Below are 17077 nucleotides of genomic sequence, written 5' to 3'. Positions count from 1 at the left end.
TAGTATTATATTCAATACAATATTTAATAATTTAGTCATACAGTATTATTAAGTATAGTCACCATACTGTACATTAGGTCTCCAGAACTTACTCATCTTGTAACTGAATATTTGTTCCTTTGACCAACATTTCCCCATTTCCCCCCAACCATCGGCCCCTGGTGACCACTCTTCTACTCTCTGTTTCTAAGAGTTCAACTTTTCATAATTCCACATACAAGTGAGATCATTCAGTATTTGTCTTTCTGTGTCTGGTTTATTTCATTGAGCATAACATCCTCCAGTTTCCCCCCATTATGACACAAATGGCAGGATCTCCTTTTTTTATAATGTGAATAATACTCCATTATATATAAGCATACACACACACACCATATTTTCTTCATCCCTTCATCCATCGATGGGCACTTGGGTTGCTTCCCTATCTTAGCTTTGTGAGTAACAACACAATGAATTTGGGAGTGCAGATATCTCTTTAAGATCCTGTTTTCATTTCCTTTGGACATTTACCTACAAGTGGGATTGCTGGATCATGTATATAGGAGCTCTATTTTTAATCTTTTGAGGAATCTTCATACTGTTTCCCATAGTGGCCATACCGATTTACATTCCCACCAAGAGTGTAAAGGGGCCTCTTTTTTCAGTCTTTTGATTCCTCTCTCTCATATCCCATATCTAGTCAAACAGCAAAACATATCACCTTCGAAGTCAATCCAGAGTCTCACCACTTCCCATCCCCTCCACCACTGCCACATTAATCCCTACTGCCATATTTTCTTTGTATCATTATAATAGTCTCCCTATCATACTCCTTCTTTTCACCCCTACTCTCTGTGGTTTATTCTCATTAGAGCAGCCAAATGATACTTTTAAAACATAAACCAGATTATGACATATTATGTCCAAAATTGCCAGTGGCTTCCCTTTCACTCAGAGTAATGGCTAAATTGGAACAATCCTACCGGTCCTTTCATAACCGACTTCTGCTCTACTTGTCTGACCTCCCCCGACCCACCCCTGCTCTCTTCTGCGTTCATTACTTGAACAGGCCAAGCCTACTCTCACTGCAGCGTCATTGCACTTGCTGTTCCTTTTCCTGGAACACTCCTCTCCCTACATACCCACAAAGCTCTCTCTTTCACCTCCTTCAGGTCTTGGCTCAAATGCTATCTTTTTAAATGAGATCTTTTTTTTTTTTTCATGAACATTATGTCCCATTTGGTAAAATTCTGAACTTTACATTATATTGGTTATCTTTTTGGTTTGCAGGCTTACAAGGTTTCTTTTTTCTTTCTTTTTAATATTCATTTATTTATTTGAGAGGGAGACAGACAGGAAGTGGAGAGAGGGGCAAAGGGAGAGAAAGAATCCCAAGCAAACTCCCCACTAAGGGCAGAGCCCAACATGGGGATCGATTCCAGGACCCTGAGATCATGACCTGAGCCAAACTTAACCGACTGAGTCACCCTGGCTGGCGCCCTGGTTCTTTTTTTTTTTCTTCAAGTGAGATATTTCTTGACTACATGCAATAGCAATTCCCATCCTCCTCATCCTGCTTTATCTATCGCTCTATTCTCAAAGAGCTCAAAATCTAATAGGGCAAACTAGCCACTTGAACAGACAAATAACACCTGACCATGGACACATCTGTCTATAGCTAATATAGGAACAAGCGCTGTTGGAATACAGAAGACAGAGCAAAGAACTCAGAGAAAGGGAAGCAAGGAAAGAATCATGGACAAGGAAAATGGACTTGGATCTCTAAAGATGCAAAAGAGTTTATTTCTGGAAAAAAACAAGGACATCAATTATGCAATGTATGAGTGAGCAGAACAGCCTAGAATGCTAGAATATTCAGGAAATGAACCTAGCGTGGTGTATGTGAGAGTGGGTGACAGAAAAGCCTGAAGCGGTGTTTTGGAGATAGAAATGGAAGGACTTCTGCCCTCCACACCTATCCCCACTCCCTTGGCTCATCTGGACAAGAACCAGAATTTTCCATATCCTCACCCTCCACCTCCCTGCATCCAGCTTCCACCCCTCATCATACTATCTCGTAAAGGGCCACCAGAGTCAAATTTCTAAAAAGCAGATCTATTCCCATCATTCCCCTGCTTAAAACTGATTTCACTCATTATCGTCTATGGAGCCAAGCTCAACTCCTTAGCTTGCATATAAGGTTTCTTTTTATAGGTTGTATGTCAAGTGAAATTTTTCATTTTTTGCCTGTTTTGTTTCTTTTGCTTTTCTGCCTCACCAAACTTTCCATTTTTATTAAAGTTTTTTTACTTTATTAATCCAGAAATGTCATGCTGCAATTCAAATTTACGTCTGATATATATTTCAGTTGTGCCCACATCAGATCCCTGACTGTACTTCTGAGATTCAGCATACAAATATAAACACATAAGAGTAATTTCAGGGGCACCTGGGTAGCTCAGTTGGTTAGGAGTCCATCTCTTGGTTTTGGCTCGGGTCATGATCTCAGAGTCCTGAGAGCCAGCCCTGCGGCTCACAGTGGAGTTGGCTTGAGATTCTCTGTCTTCCTCCCCCTCCGCTCCTCCCCGACCCACTGGTGCACATGAGCTCGCTCTCTCACTCTCAAATAAATAAATCTTTAAAACACACACACAGGGGTGCCTGGATGTCTCAGTGGGTTAAAGCCTCTGCCTTTGGTTCAGGTCATGATCTCAGGGTCCTGGGATCGAGCCCCGCTTCGGGCTCTCTGCTCAGCGGGGAGCCTGCTTCCTCCTCTCTCTCTGCCTGCCTCTCTGCCTACTTGTGATCTCTGTCTGTCAAATAAATAAATAAAATCTTTTAAAAAAATTTTAAAAAGTAAATAAAAAAATAAAACACACACACACGCACACGCACACACACAGCAATTTCAAGCATAGAGAAAGGTTTTTTTTTTTCTTTTATTTGTTTTTATTTTTTGGTAGTTCTGGTCTAGCCTCCTACTGACAAACGATCCCCTTCAACAATGGTCCTCAAAGTTCAGTGTGCATCCGATTCCTCTAGAGAGCTTGTGAAAACACTGATTGCTGCACTCTGTCCCCAGAGATTATAATTTGGTAGGTCTAGCGTGGAGCCCAAGAACTGTCATTTCTAACAAATCCCAAGGCAATGTTGCTGCTGATGTCTGGGGGCCACAGTTTGAGAACCACTGCCCTGTAACAGTTATAACCACATGATTACTTCTGAGATCATTTCATACGTTCATGGGAAGTGAATTCTGGCAAGAATGTCGAAGTATGGGTTTTCAGAAAAATGACAGCTTCTGCTCATTCTTCCTGGAGCAGATGCACAGACAGATACAGAATGGGAGATGCCAGACCCACAGGGACCCTGGGAGGACCAGCTCAGCACCCTCTCCAAGTGAGTCACAGAGGTGTTCTCTAGTGTACCCTTCTGGGAGACCTAGAAAGGGATTCTTCTTGGTCGCAGACAATCCTGTCTGAGGCTGGCCCTGCCCGTGGGCCCATGAGTAGGAACAAAACCCCCTACGCTATTGGCCTCTACACATCTAACACCTACCTCAGAGCTCACATCAGTCAAGGCTCACAGTAAATACTTACACCTGCATGATCAAGTTCCACTGAACCCAAATACCCTGGAGAGATTCCATGCAAACGGAAGTACTTTTGAAATGTGTTTCTTGCTCTATGCTTATCCAGGATCTTTGATGGTGTCTATTTCAAAGAAACAGTAATTGCATGTATATTATAATTGTTGACATCAGGTAATACTTTGTACAAAATCCCTCAGAGGTCAGAAAATTTTTAATATCCTTTCATCCCCAAGAAATGAAACAGATATGTTCAGCGGTCTGACTTAAGGCCGTACACTGAGTCACTGTTGGGTGTGGAGATTAAAGACCCAAGAACTCTAAGAGTTACATGTTGTCCCTGAAACAACACTGTTGCCCAGTCACTGCGCCCCACTGTTCCCTTGCAGAAATTACTAGAAGAACTGGAGAAAATTAAGAGCAAAGAAATAGAGAAATCATGATATGAGACTGGAATGATTCTCTGAAGACATCTAAACATAGAAATTTCTCATAATTATTTCCATTCCAAGTGCAGTCCTGAGCAAAAACGTCAGTGTTGTTTTCTGGAAAAATGCTACATAATGACATGGTTTTTAAAAATTACAATGTTGGGGGGCACCTGGCTGGCTCAGTGGGTTAGGCCACTGCCTTCGGCTCAGGTCATGATCCCAGGGTCCTGGGATCGAGCCCCGCATCGGGCTCTCTGCACAGCGGGGAGCCTGCTTCCCTTCCTCTCTCTGCCTGCCTCTCTGCCTACTTGTGATCTCTGTCTGTCAAATAAATAAATAAAATCTTAAAAAAAAATTACAATGTTGGGTGCCTGGCTGACTCAGGCAGAAGAGCATGCAACTCTTGATCTCAGGGTCCTGAGTTCAAGCCCCATGCAGGGTATCAAAATTACTTAAATAAATAAATAAATTTAAGGGGCATCTGGTTGGCTTAGTAGGTTGAGTATCCAAGTCGGTTTTTGGCTTGGGTCATGATCTCAGGGTTGTGAGACTGAGCCCTGAGCCAGGCTCTGCTCAGCGCGAAGTCTGCTTGCCCCTCCCTCCCCAACAGCCTCTTCCCTCCCATTGCATGCACACCTGCACTCTCTTTCTTGCAAACAAATAAATAACATCTAAAAAAATAAATAAACTTAAAAAAAAAAAGCCACAGAAACCTGGATCTAAAATGTCAAATTTTGCTAAGACACGTTGGGATGGAGATGAAGAGAGACTGAGCTTGTGCTAAGTTCCCAGTCCTACTAAGGAGGGCGCAACCTGCACCCTTCCCTTGTGACTGCACCGTGGTGATTCTGGGACACCACTGGGGGTGGAAGTGTTCCTGCCTTAGCCCTAATGGCACGTTCTGGAAGTTTGCTGTGCTCTGTCCCCCTGGCTCTGCCCCTTGTCAGTTCTGTTGATTCTGTTCTCCTGGACCACACCCAAAATGGGCTGTAGGGACTCTGCCTTCCTTCCAAGGGTCATGTTTAGTCTCCAACTGTCATGGTCAGTTTTCATTCAGGCAGATGGTTCTTTTGACAGCATGACTCTCAAAACTGAGCTTATCTCTTCAGTTCCCGCCAGCTGCAAGCAGCAATAGGAAGCTTGCTGTACTCCTTTGCCGTCCCCACCTATGCCTCTCCCCTCTGAACCCTCACCCACACCCACACCCACACTTACCCTATGCCTTCTGTTTCTCTTTCACGCGCTTCCCCACCCCATCTTGAGTGGATTGCAAGTTCTTCTGCTCAATTGAAAGGCTTTACTGAGCACCAAGGCCAAGGCTAGACCTTGACCCTTTAATTCACTCAGAGGTTTTAACAATGACTGGGATGACTGTACCCTTTATTTGACGCCTTCCCAAGACTGGGTTTTAATCAGCCTTTGTCACTCAAAGGCCTTCCCAGTTTTGTAGTTTATTTATTACATTAAGCTGCAGTTGCCTCTTCCAATCCTGTAAGCCCCTAATTTTTTAATTCTTTTTATTCCTCTTACTCTTGCTTGCTAACTGGCCAGCTCCTTACTGTGCTTATTTCTTTCTTACAGTACTGAACCAACCAGAGCAATCAACACACACTCCTGTTTCTACACCCTCCCCAATTCCAAAGTGCGGATTCCCCCCCAAACACCAAGCAATTTGCTGACACCAGTGGGGTGTCCCACAATTCGACGCCAATTCTGACCCTCTCTATTTAGAGACAGCATCAGATTCCCAGGGGCTCCGTCCTGCAAGACTGCCCCACTTCAGATCCCCATCACAAGCCAGTTGTCTGACTGCCTATAAATAAGAGGTTCGAAGACCCACTCCTTGGGTTTGATTAATTTGCTAGAGTGGCTCACAGAACTCGGAAAGCAGTTCCCACAGCTGGATGAACAGATACACAGGGCGAGTTTCTGAACAAAGGAGTGTCTGTCCTTTTGGACAGACAGGTGGCAGGTGGGAGGGCTCTGGTTCACAATCTGGAAGCTCGGCAAACACCATCCTTTGGATTTTTCTGTAGGCTTTGTTACAAAGGCATGATTGATTAAGTCATTGGCCAGTTGATGGCTGATTCAACCTCCAGACCATCTCTGGAAATCAGGGGATGGAAATGAGAGTCCCAACTTTCCATTCATGTTGGCTCTCCAGGCAAGGAGCTCCATCCTTAAGTGCAAGCTAAGCCTCCTCCTTAACATAACAAAAGACAACTTTACTGCTCTCCTCTCAGAAAATGCCAAGCATTTGAGTTGCTCTGTGCCAGGGGAGAAAACCAAATATATATTCCTACAAATCACAGTATCTCAATTCCTAACATTGTTTCCAACCTCTCTCTCCAGGGTCTAAAGCAGAAGACAGCAAACTTTCTGCGGAGGTTGAGATAGCCGCTACTTTAACTGTCGGAGACACCCTCCCGCTGCAGCTGCTCAGCCTGGCAGCTCTGGCAGCCACAGACAGTAATGACATGGATGAGTATGGCTGTGTCCCAGGAAAATTTTATTTATGGGCACTGAAATCTGAACTGCATATAATTTGCACATATTGTGAAATGGTATTTTTCTTTTGACTTTTTTCCCAATCATAGGAAAATGTAAAAACCATTCTTGGCTGCGGGCTGTATGAAAACAGAGAGTGGGCCCGGTTTCGGCCTGTGGGCCACAGTTTGCAGACCACAGTTTGCAGACCACAGTTTGCAGACCCTTCTTTAGAATTAGAAGTGACTTGATCATAAGCATTGCAGGTCCTCACAGGTGGCCATTTAACCAAAAGTCTCGGCTCTAGATTGGACCCTTAACACTTTCCTAGATTTTTGGCATGGCAGCATCACATTTCAAGGTATCAGTTTATCACTCAGGATGACAGATTTTACTGCCATTCAAACAGCCATCAAGCTTCATCCACTCAGAATTACAAATGTTTATTTCAATGTGTACTGTGGTGAGGTCAGCAGGGGGGATCGACACACAGTCAACCAGGGACCCAGGTGGGCGGAAGAAGCTCCATCTCTGCTCATCTCTGCTTCCAAAATTGTTGAGACGTGAAAGAGGGACCATGGTGAATTGTGTATTCACTATTCAAACACCACCTAAAAGTGGAATGTGTCCCCACCACTCACATATTACTGGCCAAAGTCCGTCACGTGGCCACACCTGACTTTCAAGATGAAAAGTGTATCCTATCACCATTAAGATAGAATAGTTTCCCAGGAAGTCTGAGAGCTGGAACCTGTTTGAACAGCCTGATGTCCTGGACACAGGACTAGGTTACAGAATATTCTGAAAACTTTCACCAGTAAAACCAAATACAATGTACACAACTTTCTAGAGACCAGAGAAGGGACAAGCAAAGGCACCATTGCCCACGTAGTAAGGAAAAACACGGATCCCTTTAAAAACAGAAGCCATAAAACACAAAGATGGAAATAAAGTCCAACTTATGATTTTTGAAAATAAATGTAAATGGGTTAAACTCTCAAACTGGTTGAATAAGGCAAAGTCTAACTATAGAAGATAAAACAAATGACTCAAAAGATTAGACCAAGGGACAGAAAACCATGTTTCACAAGCCAAATCAAGCCCAGTTCAGTGTCTGTTTTTATTAATAAAGTTTTTACTGGAACACAGCCACATGGCTGTTTTCTGTGGAGTAGTTTGCAATAGAAACCATATGGCCCACAAAGCTTAAACTATTTAGCTGCCTCTTTACAGAAAAAAAAAAAAAAAGTTTACTGACCTCTACATTAGGCAGGGAAGGATAGACTAAGATACAGAATATAAACAGAAATAAATCAATTATAATATTTTTAATAAAGTGGAATGAAATGTCAGCCTTCACTAAGTGGATAGAAAATCCTCATGTTTTAATGAATGGGAAAATGAGCTCAGAGTAGAACAACTCACATTTTTTCAATTTCTTTTTAAGCTACACAATACTCTCTTTAAGGTAGAGGCTTATTTAATTCCCTAAATCATAATGCTTCCTTTATAATCAATGATGGTTAAATAATAATTTTTCTTTCTATAAAAACAAAGTATTCAGTATCTAATTTGCTTCCTTTCAAAGAATGGTGTTTGACTAAACCACACAACACAAGACTGTGGGCACAGTGTTAGATAATACTGAAATGAATTTGGGTTAAACATATGAAAAATTTTTGGAAATTCTGTATAGCTTATATTTATAACATACATAAGACCTTAATAATTTCATTAAACCAAAATGTTTTATAAATGTTTCTTAAATTAGGTAAATGCAATTTTTCTCTATCTCTACTATTCCTGTATTGGATTAAACTTTTTTTTAAAATTTATTTGACAGAGATCACAAGTAGGCAGAGAGGCAGAGAAGGGAAGCAGGCTCCCCACTGAGCAGAGAGCCCAACGCGGGACTCGATCCCAGGACCCCGAGATCATGACCCGAGCCGAAGGCAGAGGCTTTAACCCACTGAGCCACCCAGGCGTCCCTGGATTAAACTTTTTAAACTACAAACTGAAAACATCATAGCTCACCTATTTGCAATCAATGCTCCTCTCATTTAATTGCTTGAAGGGCTCTATCCTAGTTTGAAGGGAATTCTCCACTAGAGCTGAAGTAAGCTTACATGCTCTAGAAGCAAGCAGTTCCTTTAAAACTTCTAAGTCACCAAAACAAAGAACCCACATATCCATTACATATATTTTTTTAAGATTTTATTTATTTATCCGAGAGAGAGGGAGAGAGGAAGAGAGAGAGAGAGATTATGAGCAGGGGGTGAGGAGAATGGAGCTTAGAGATAGCAGGGAGCCAGGGTAGAGAGAAAGCAAACTCCCCACTGAGCAGGGAGCCCAACGCAAGACTCCATCCCAGAACCCTGGAATCATGACCCAAGCTAAAGGCAGGTGCTTAACTAACTGAGCCACCCAGGTGCCCTCCATTATGTATCTTTTAATCCACTGCTTAGTTTTTGAAGATCTGTGAAAGACATTGTATACATCCATGAGTTCCTCAGGTAATTAATATCATGAAATGGTGTCTTAATGTTGACTCTCCTGTCCCAACACTCCTGAACAATTTGTTTATTTAGAACAAGTAGGACAGTGCTACATCCCCACTCTCCCTCCTATTTATTCCTCTCACAAATATTTATTGAATGTCCACAGTATGTATTAGCCAGCATTCTCAGTTCAGAGAAACAGAACCAAGAGGACATAAATAGATAGATAAACAGATAAAGGTAGATATCTATCTATATATAAAGAAACACAGAGAGAAATCTGGTGTGGAGAATTAGCTCACATGATTATGAAGGCTAGCAAGTCTGAAATTTGCAGGCAGAATGGAGACCCAAGAAAGAGAGAATGTTGTAGTCTTGAGGTTAAGGCAGTCTAGAGGCAGAATTCATCAGTTCTTGGAGGACCTCAGTCTTTCCTCTTAAAGCCTTCAGCTGGTCCCCGGGAGGCCCACAGACATACTGAAGAGCAATCTCCTTACTCAAAGTCTACTGATTTAAATTCTAATCACACCTAAACAAATACCTTCACAGCAACATCCAGACTGGTGCTTGCCCAGGAACACCACAGCCATAAAACTAACCATCCCACCTGCTGTGTGCCAGGCACTAAAGACATAGAAGTGGACAAGGCTGATAGACCCTTGATCTTGAGTAGCACAAAAATACAGATTCACAGAGCAAAGCTGAATTAATATGAAATATATAGAGAGAAAACCTATATGCAGACATGAATGTGGAGAGAGCAGGAGGACTTGGGAGATGCATTCAGGCCAAGTTTTTGGCCTCATGGTCATGGATGTGGGATGGGTGTGCTGCTGCTCATTTGGGACAGTGAGAGTTCGCTCTTCACACAGTGCCCACACATTTGGGAAAGCACATACAGGGAAAATGCTTATCAGAGCAGCTGTTACATTCTTTCCACCTCTCCTGACTATGTCTCCATTTTTCTTCCACTTCCATCTTTTTGTAGGACTCACTGAGAAAATAGACCAAAACGCACACCTTTGTGGAAATGCCATTCGACATAGCTACCAAGACTTGGCCAGCATTCTTCTGGAGACAGGCCCGGTGAATTCCAACCCTTGCCCTGAGTTGCATGTTGTCTATTTTCCTCGCTGGAGTCACACTCGTGACTTTGCATGACCACCGGTCCCCTTTACAGAACATGTTATACTCATACGACCTCAAAGTGATCTCTGTAATTATATCAGCTCTTCAAGCCTTTCCCAGATATATCATATAACTTATGATCCAGAAGGAGATACAAGTGCTACCTTAACCAATAATTGAGCAACAGTTAGAGAATTACTCAAGAATCAAGAGTAACTTGGGACGCCTGGGTGGCTCAGTCGGTTAAGCTGCTGCCTTTGGCTCAGGTCATGATCCCAGGGTCCTGGGATCAAGTCCCACATTGGGCTCCTTGCTTGGCAGGGAGCCTGATTCTCTCTCCCTCTCTGCCTGCCCCTCTGCCTGCTTGTGCACTCTCTCTCTCTCTCTCTGCAAATAAATAAATAAAATCTTATAAAAAAAGAATCAAGAGTAACTTGCTATTGTGAGTTTTGAGAGAGAAAAAGGTTTGTCTGAATAAGCTGCTCCCGTTAGGACCCTTCAAGTCCCAGAGCCAAGAAGAGGTGATTCCACTGGGTGGGCTCAGCTAGGTCAACTTCCGGGCACTCCAATCTTGGGATTTTCTTTGTGTCTTGTGTTGTTCCTCTGTAACACTGTATTTTCCCTTTCCTCCAAGCATTAAGTTCCTGGGTCCTCAAGTTTAATTCATAATGACTTCACCTACTGTCCCTCTAGTCACTCACTCTGGTAATTTTTCTCTGATTTCCAAATAGCTTCTGTTTCAACTTTCCATACACGAGGACTATATACAACTCACTCACACACAGTAATTCAACACAAAGAACCCCTGCTCTTGCTCTTGACAAATATCTCTAAGGGGCAAAACCCTGATCCTTGTAGAAAAGGGGAAGAAATGGATTTGATTTTTAAACAGAATATTGATTCTTTTACATAAAATAGGTTTGTAGGCAAACTATGTTCAAATCATGAAATTATTTTACATCCTTAATTCTGAAAACTTTTTTCCTCCTCATATTACCATCATCTTAAAAATATTTAATATGATGCCTTGGCACCTTTGTAAATTTAAACATTGCATATTATCATCCAAGGAATAAAACAGTCAGTGGGAGAATTAGCAGGGAGAAAAATTGTTTAGGAGTCCCTGAAGAGACTCCCATCACACTACGGTGACAATGGTAGAGGGCCTTCAACTGCAGAATGCAAAGACAGACATGCTTTCAAATGTTATTAAGACTTAAATACAATACTGATTATAAAAATAAAACTTGCTTTCTTTAAAGAAAAAAAAAGAGTTAAATACAATAGATCTTGAGGACATTATGTTCAGTGGAATAAGTCAGAGAAAGACAAATACCACATGATCTCACTCATATGTGGCATCTAAAAACAAACGAAAAGGAAAAACAAAAAAGAAGCTCATAGATAAAGAGAGTAGATTGGTGGTTGTCGGGGGGTCATGGGTAAAATGCATGAAGGGGGTCAAAAGGTGCAAATATCCGGGGATAAAATAAGTAAGTCTTAGGGACGTAATGTACAGCATGGTGACTGTAGCTAAAAATACTGAACTGTATATTTGAAAGTAGCTAAAACGGTAGATCTTAAAAGTTTTCATCCCAAGAAAAAGAATTCTGTAACTATGTGGGGTAACGGATTATTGCGGTGGTGATCACTTCACAATATATACAAATGTCAAATCATTATTTTGTACACCTGAAACTAATATAATGTTGTATGCCAATTATGCCTCAATTTAAAAAAAAAATTTTTAATCTTTAAAAAAAAAAAAAAACAAGGGCGCCTGGGTGGCTCAGTGGGTTAAAGCCTCTGCCTTTGGCTCAGGTCATGATCCTAGGTTCCTGGGATCAAGCCCCGCATCAGGCTCTCTGCTCAGCAGGGAGCTTGCTTCCCTTCCTCTCTCTCTCTGCCTGCCTCTCTGCCTACTTGTGATCTCTGTCTGTCAAATAAATAAATAAAATCTTAAAAAAAAAAAAAAACCAGTTACAATTGCTAGTTCTATCCTTCTATCCAAGGACGATTCCACTGGAAGATCTCTTTGGTGGACATGGATAGTCCCACTACATTTTTCCTTGGCAAGATAAATAGCATTTATTTGCACTTCTAGATTAAAAAGATAAAAAATGAAGGATGGGGCACCTGGGTGGTTCAGTGGGCTAAATGTCTGCATTGTGCTCGGGTCATGATCCCAGGGGCCCTGTGTCAGACTCCCTGCTAAGCAGGGAGTCTGTTTCTTCCTCTCCTCTGCCCCTCCCCCCACTCCTATCCATGCTCTCTCTCTCTCCCTCCCTCTCTCTCAAATAAATAAAAAATAAATCTTAAAAAAAAAATTGAAAAATTGCTGGACCAGAAGCACTGGGGGCTTTGGGTTTTATGATTATTTCCCCCATAATGCAATTATTCAGTCACTGGCATTGTAGCTTCTGGAGTTTTTTCTTTCTTTCTTGCACTTCTATTTTGTTCATTTGTTATTGTATGCCTGTACTTAGCAGATGGCTCCACCTTATGATAGTTTAAAATGTATTTGTTGAACTGAAATTTAATACAGACATGGAATTTTCTGACTACTTACTAAAACATAGGCTACTACCTACTGAGAAGTTTCTATGTCCCAGGCACTGGACCAGGGAGATGTCTGTGTACTCATAAACATCAATAATGGGACTAATTGATGAAGATCCAATTGCCAGAAAAGGGAATGGAATAGTACAACTTTGTAGGTGGAAAAATCTTTTGAAAAACTAAGAAATGTTTATTTATAATAGTGGAACTCTGGAAAAATCTAAAATATGCAATAATAAATTATAGTGGAAATGTCTGCAGCCATTAAAATTCATTAATTCATTTAACAAATATTCTGAGAGCCTCATGTACATGGAAATGTGTTCACAAAATTGTTAGGCGATAAAGTTTATATGCTGTAACTGGTATGCATAAATTTAGATATAGATATTCTTATTTTTAGGAGATTTATGCAGGAGTAAGAGTAACGTATCATGATATCTACAACGTTTTTGAAAGAAACAGCCAAAAGTATGTGTGTGCACATGTAAGAGAGAAAACAAAGGGACAAAATATTAACAACTAGTGAATCTAGGTAAAAGGTATACATGTGTCCCCTATACTATTCCTTCAGCTCTTTCTAAGTTTGAGAATTAAAAAAAAAAAATTAGGGAAAAGCATATTCTTTATAATGATATATCTATGTGTCACAGTTGGGTCACAAATCTGAGTTTAACTTTTATTAATCAAACCAAAAAGGAGAATGTAGATAGGCAAATCACAGGGCTTACAAAATACAGACAGACCAACTGGTAAGGAGAACATAACGATACTCAGTGTGAAGATGAGGCAGAAGTTTTTATAGGGGTGTCCTGTCAATGAGGACACTGCGTTGTAATAATGTCCTTGGTGGCCTCTTTAGCTTAACTGTGACGGAATCTCAGTTCTGCCGAAACCCATTCATTGCGATCTGGTTCCTCATCTTTCACTAGTGAAGTTAATTACCCTGATATGTTTTAGAATAAATGGCCCACTGTCTTCTGAGCAACCTTTGCTAAATATTATTTCTCGCAATAGTAATTCTGCTAAATATTGAGAATGTAGTCTCTGGAAACGTCTGGAGGTGAGCAACTTTTAAGATGGTCATTTCGATAAGTCAAGCAGAGAGAGTCAATTATCATATGGTTTCACTTATTTGTGGAGCATAACAAATAGCATGGAGGACAAGGGGAGATGGAGAGGAGAAGGGAGTTGAGGGAAATTGGAAGGGGAGGTGAACCATGAGAGACTATGGACTCTGAAAAACGATCTGAGAATTTTGAAGGGGTGGGGGGTGGGAGGTTGGGGGCACCAGGTGGTGGGTATTGTAGAGGGCACAGATTGCATGGAGCACTGGGTGTGGTGCAAAAATAATGAATACTGTTATGCTGAAAAAATAAAAAAATTTAATAAAAATAAAAAATAAAAAATAAATAAAAAAAATAAAAGATGGTCATTTCGATCACAGTGAAAGAATGGGACTCACACCTTTTTGCAGACCTGAGAGTCTGAATGGGGCAGCTGTCTCTAAAGTAGGTCATCAGTCTTACCTAAGATACAAGCCCAATGACCGCTTGCTACGAGGCCAACATTCTTCATTGTTCATGGTTTTGAATCTGCTTCACAGAGGCAAAGGGCTGATTGAGAAAGAGAACAAATTGCTCTATGCCATACAGGGTGGCCAAAAGAGCCATAATCTGAAAAAAAAAAAATTGTAAAGATTTCTAAGGAACATTCATCATTTAACTTCCTGTTGAATACTTTCAGGTAAACTGGGAAATATATTTCAATGCAAATGAGCTAATTTACTTTTTTTAAATTTTATTTATTTAAGTGATCTCTGCACCCAGTGTGGGATTCAAATTCGCAACCCCGAGATCAAGAGTCAGATGCCCTACAGACTGAGCTAGCCAGGCACTGCCAAGTGAGTTAATTTATTATAAGGGATTACAATTTATAAGACAATTAAAAGCTGAGAAACATTTACCAAAAAATGATAGATTTAGATTAGAATAGCTAACTTTATATTTTATTTGTTTTATATATGTGTGTATGTGTGTGTGTGTGTGTGTGTGTATTTATTTATTTAGAGCCTGCAGAAGTGGAGGAGAGGGGTCGAAGGAGAGGGGAGACAATTGCAAGAAGACTCTGCCCTAAGCAGAAGACTCCCAACTCAGGGCTCAGTCTCATGACCCTGAGATCATGATTGAACCGAAATCAAGAGTCGGACGTTTAACCGACCAAGCCACCCAGGTGCCCCTAGAATAGCTTTTACTTTTTTTTTTTCTAGCAACAACCAGCTATCAGGCTCATTTATCTATTTAGTCCCCTCAAAGATCAAAATTTTGAAAAACATGTTACCTATTTTTTAAATAAAATATAAGATTATGGTCAGAGAGGAGATACGGAGAAGCGAGGGGAGGAGAGTGAAGTGTTCAATTATTTCAGACTGGAAATCCAATTTTAGGGGTACCTGGGTGGCTGAGTCAGTTAAGTGTCTGCCTTTAGCTCAGGCCATGATCTCAGGGTCCAGCTCCCTGCTCAGCGGGGAGCCTGCTTCTCCGGTTGCCTGCCACTCCTTCTGCTTGTGCGCTCTCTCTCTCTCTCTTTCTCACAAATAAATAAATAAAATCTTAAATAAATAAATAAATAAAATCCAATGTTACATGTTTTAAAAATCTGTGGCTTTACCATGATGCTCTCACTCTAATCTTATACTTAAACATCAAGTGCCGGTTGTTTGGAACTAGACATATCTCCTCTTTCTCCTTCTTAGGGAAAATCCACTGAAAGGCCCAGCCTTTCTTCATCAAGCAGAGTCAAATCTTTTTCTTCTTTCAGTGATTCTGGGGTTCCTGCAAGTGTGAGGCAGCCATCTGGGGTAAACGTGCCTGCTCTGCGGACCTGCCGTCTGTTCTGGTGGGCCGTCCTCGGACAAAGCCCACGTACAGCTGCACATCTGAGCCCCAGTCTCTCATCAACTTTATTAGCGATAAAATTGGTGTTTCCTGGACATATTCCTGACTCCTGCTTCTTCATCTTAAACTGTTTCTGAATTCGGTAGAGATACAAAGGCTGTGGGCAACGATCTCTCTAAAACATAAGCACGACTGTGAGAAATTTTGAAAAAGGAAGAACAGGGATGGGATGAGAGGCTACGAATACATGTGAAACCAGGACAACTGTACAATACCAAAGAAGGTAGAAGAAATGAGAATCTATTGGTGGGGGGGGAAATCCCAAATGAGAGCATATAGGAACACTAAGTGAGGTCCTACAACCTCTCCCTGGCTACCACCCCCGCAACAGCACCTTATTGTCTCTCAGGAAAAATGAACAAAAATGGAAGACTGTTCACTATTAAATGAGAATCTAGAGAATCCCCGCGTAGAAACATGAAATCCTAACGTGATCCTTACACGTGATTTCTCTAGGAATTCTACTAGTATCCTACCCTTAGTCATGGGAGAGGTACAGTTTACCAATTAAATTCTATATAATATCTCAACTCCCCTTAAAGATTCTGAGGTAAGAAAAAAAGTAAGACTCTTCCTAAACAGTCCATTTATTAAGTCCGTGCGTCCATGAAACTATGTTTTTCCTATTTGCCAGAATGTTTCCATTAGAAATCTGTGAGTCCAGGACAAGACCATGTGATATTTATCACTGAGTCTCAACCTCACTGCGATAGCGGCATCCATAATCTCAAAATAATGGCAAGATGTGAAGATGAGACAGAATGCAATGATCAATTCCTTGTGAAGCATGACAAGGCTATTTGCACCAGGCTGGACCGTAGCAGTCGGACCCTCACCTGTATCCTGGTATCCTAATGAATAGCTGTGACTTAGACCTATTGCTTGTCCCCTTCTTCCTCCCAACTTTATTCTCATGCTACTATTCCAACAGAGTCCTCTTTTGCTTTTTGTTGAACCTGTCTAGTAAAAGCTCTGCTTTTCCTTTTCACTTCTGTTCATTTTAGCCTAGCCAAAAATTCTATATAGTTAGGTCGATTCCTTATCCAACCAACCAGCACATACAATTTGCTAAGTTATGCCTTAGGAAATAGGTCAGAAATCACTTCAGAATAGCAGAGCTGTTTTTTGGTTTTTGGGTTTTTGGAGGTTTTTTTGGTGACTTTGATATGATTAACCGCATACAAGAAAATTCAACAGCGACTTAGCAGCCTAAGCCCTAGTTATTTCCATCTTATGGACATAATAGGATATATTGCACTTATATAAGCTTATGTATTCATTTATTTGTATAAGCTTATATATCCATTTTTAATGAGTGTTTTTCAGCAATCACACTTCCACATATCCGTGATTAGATCATCCTAAACACCCTTTCTGAACTTCTCTATAGAAAAGATAAATAAAAACTGCCAAATATTCTAAAAACTTGAAATTATAACAGCTGCCCAT

This window comes from Lutra lutra, chromosome 15, assembly GCF_902655055.1.
Source record: "Lutra lutra chromosome 15, mLutLut1.2, whole genome shotgun sequence".
NCBI lineage: Eukaryota > Metazoa > Chordata > Mammalia > Carnivora > Mustelidae > Lutra > Lutra lutra.
This window is presented reverse-complemented; position numbering follows the sequence as displayed.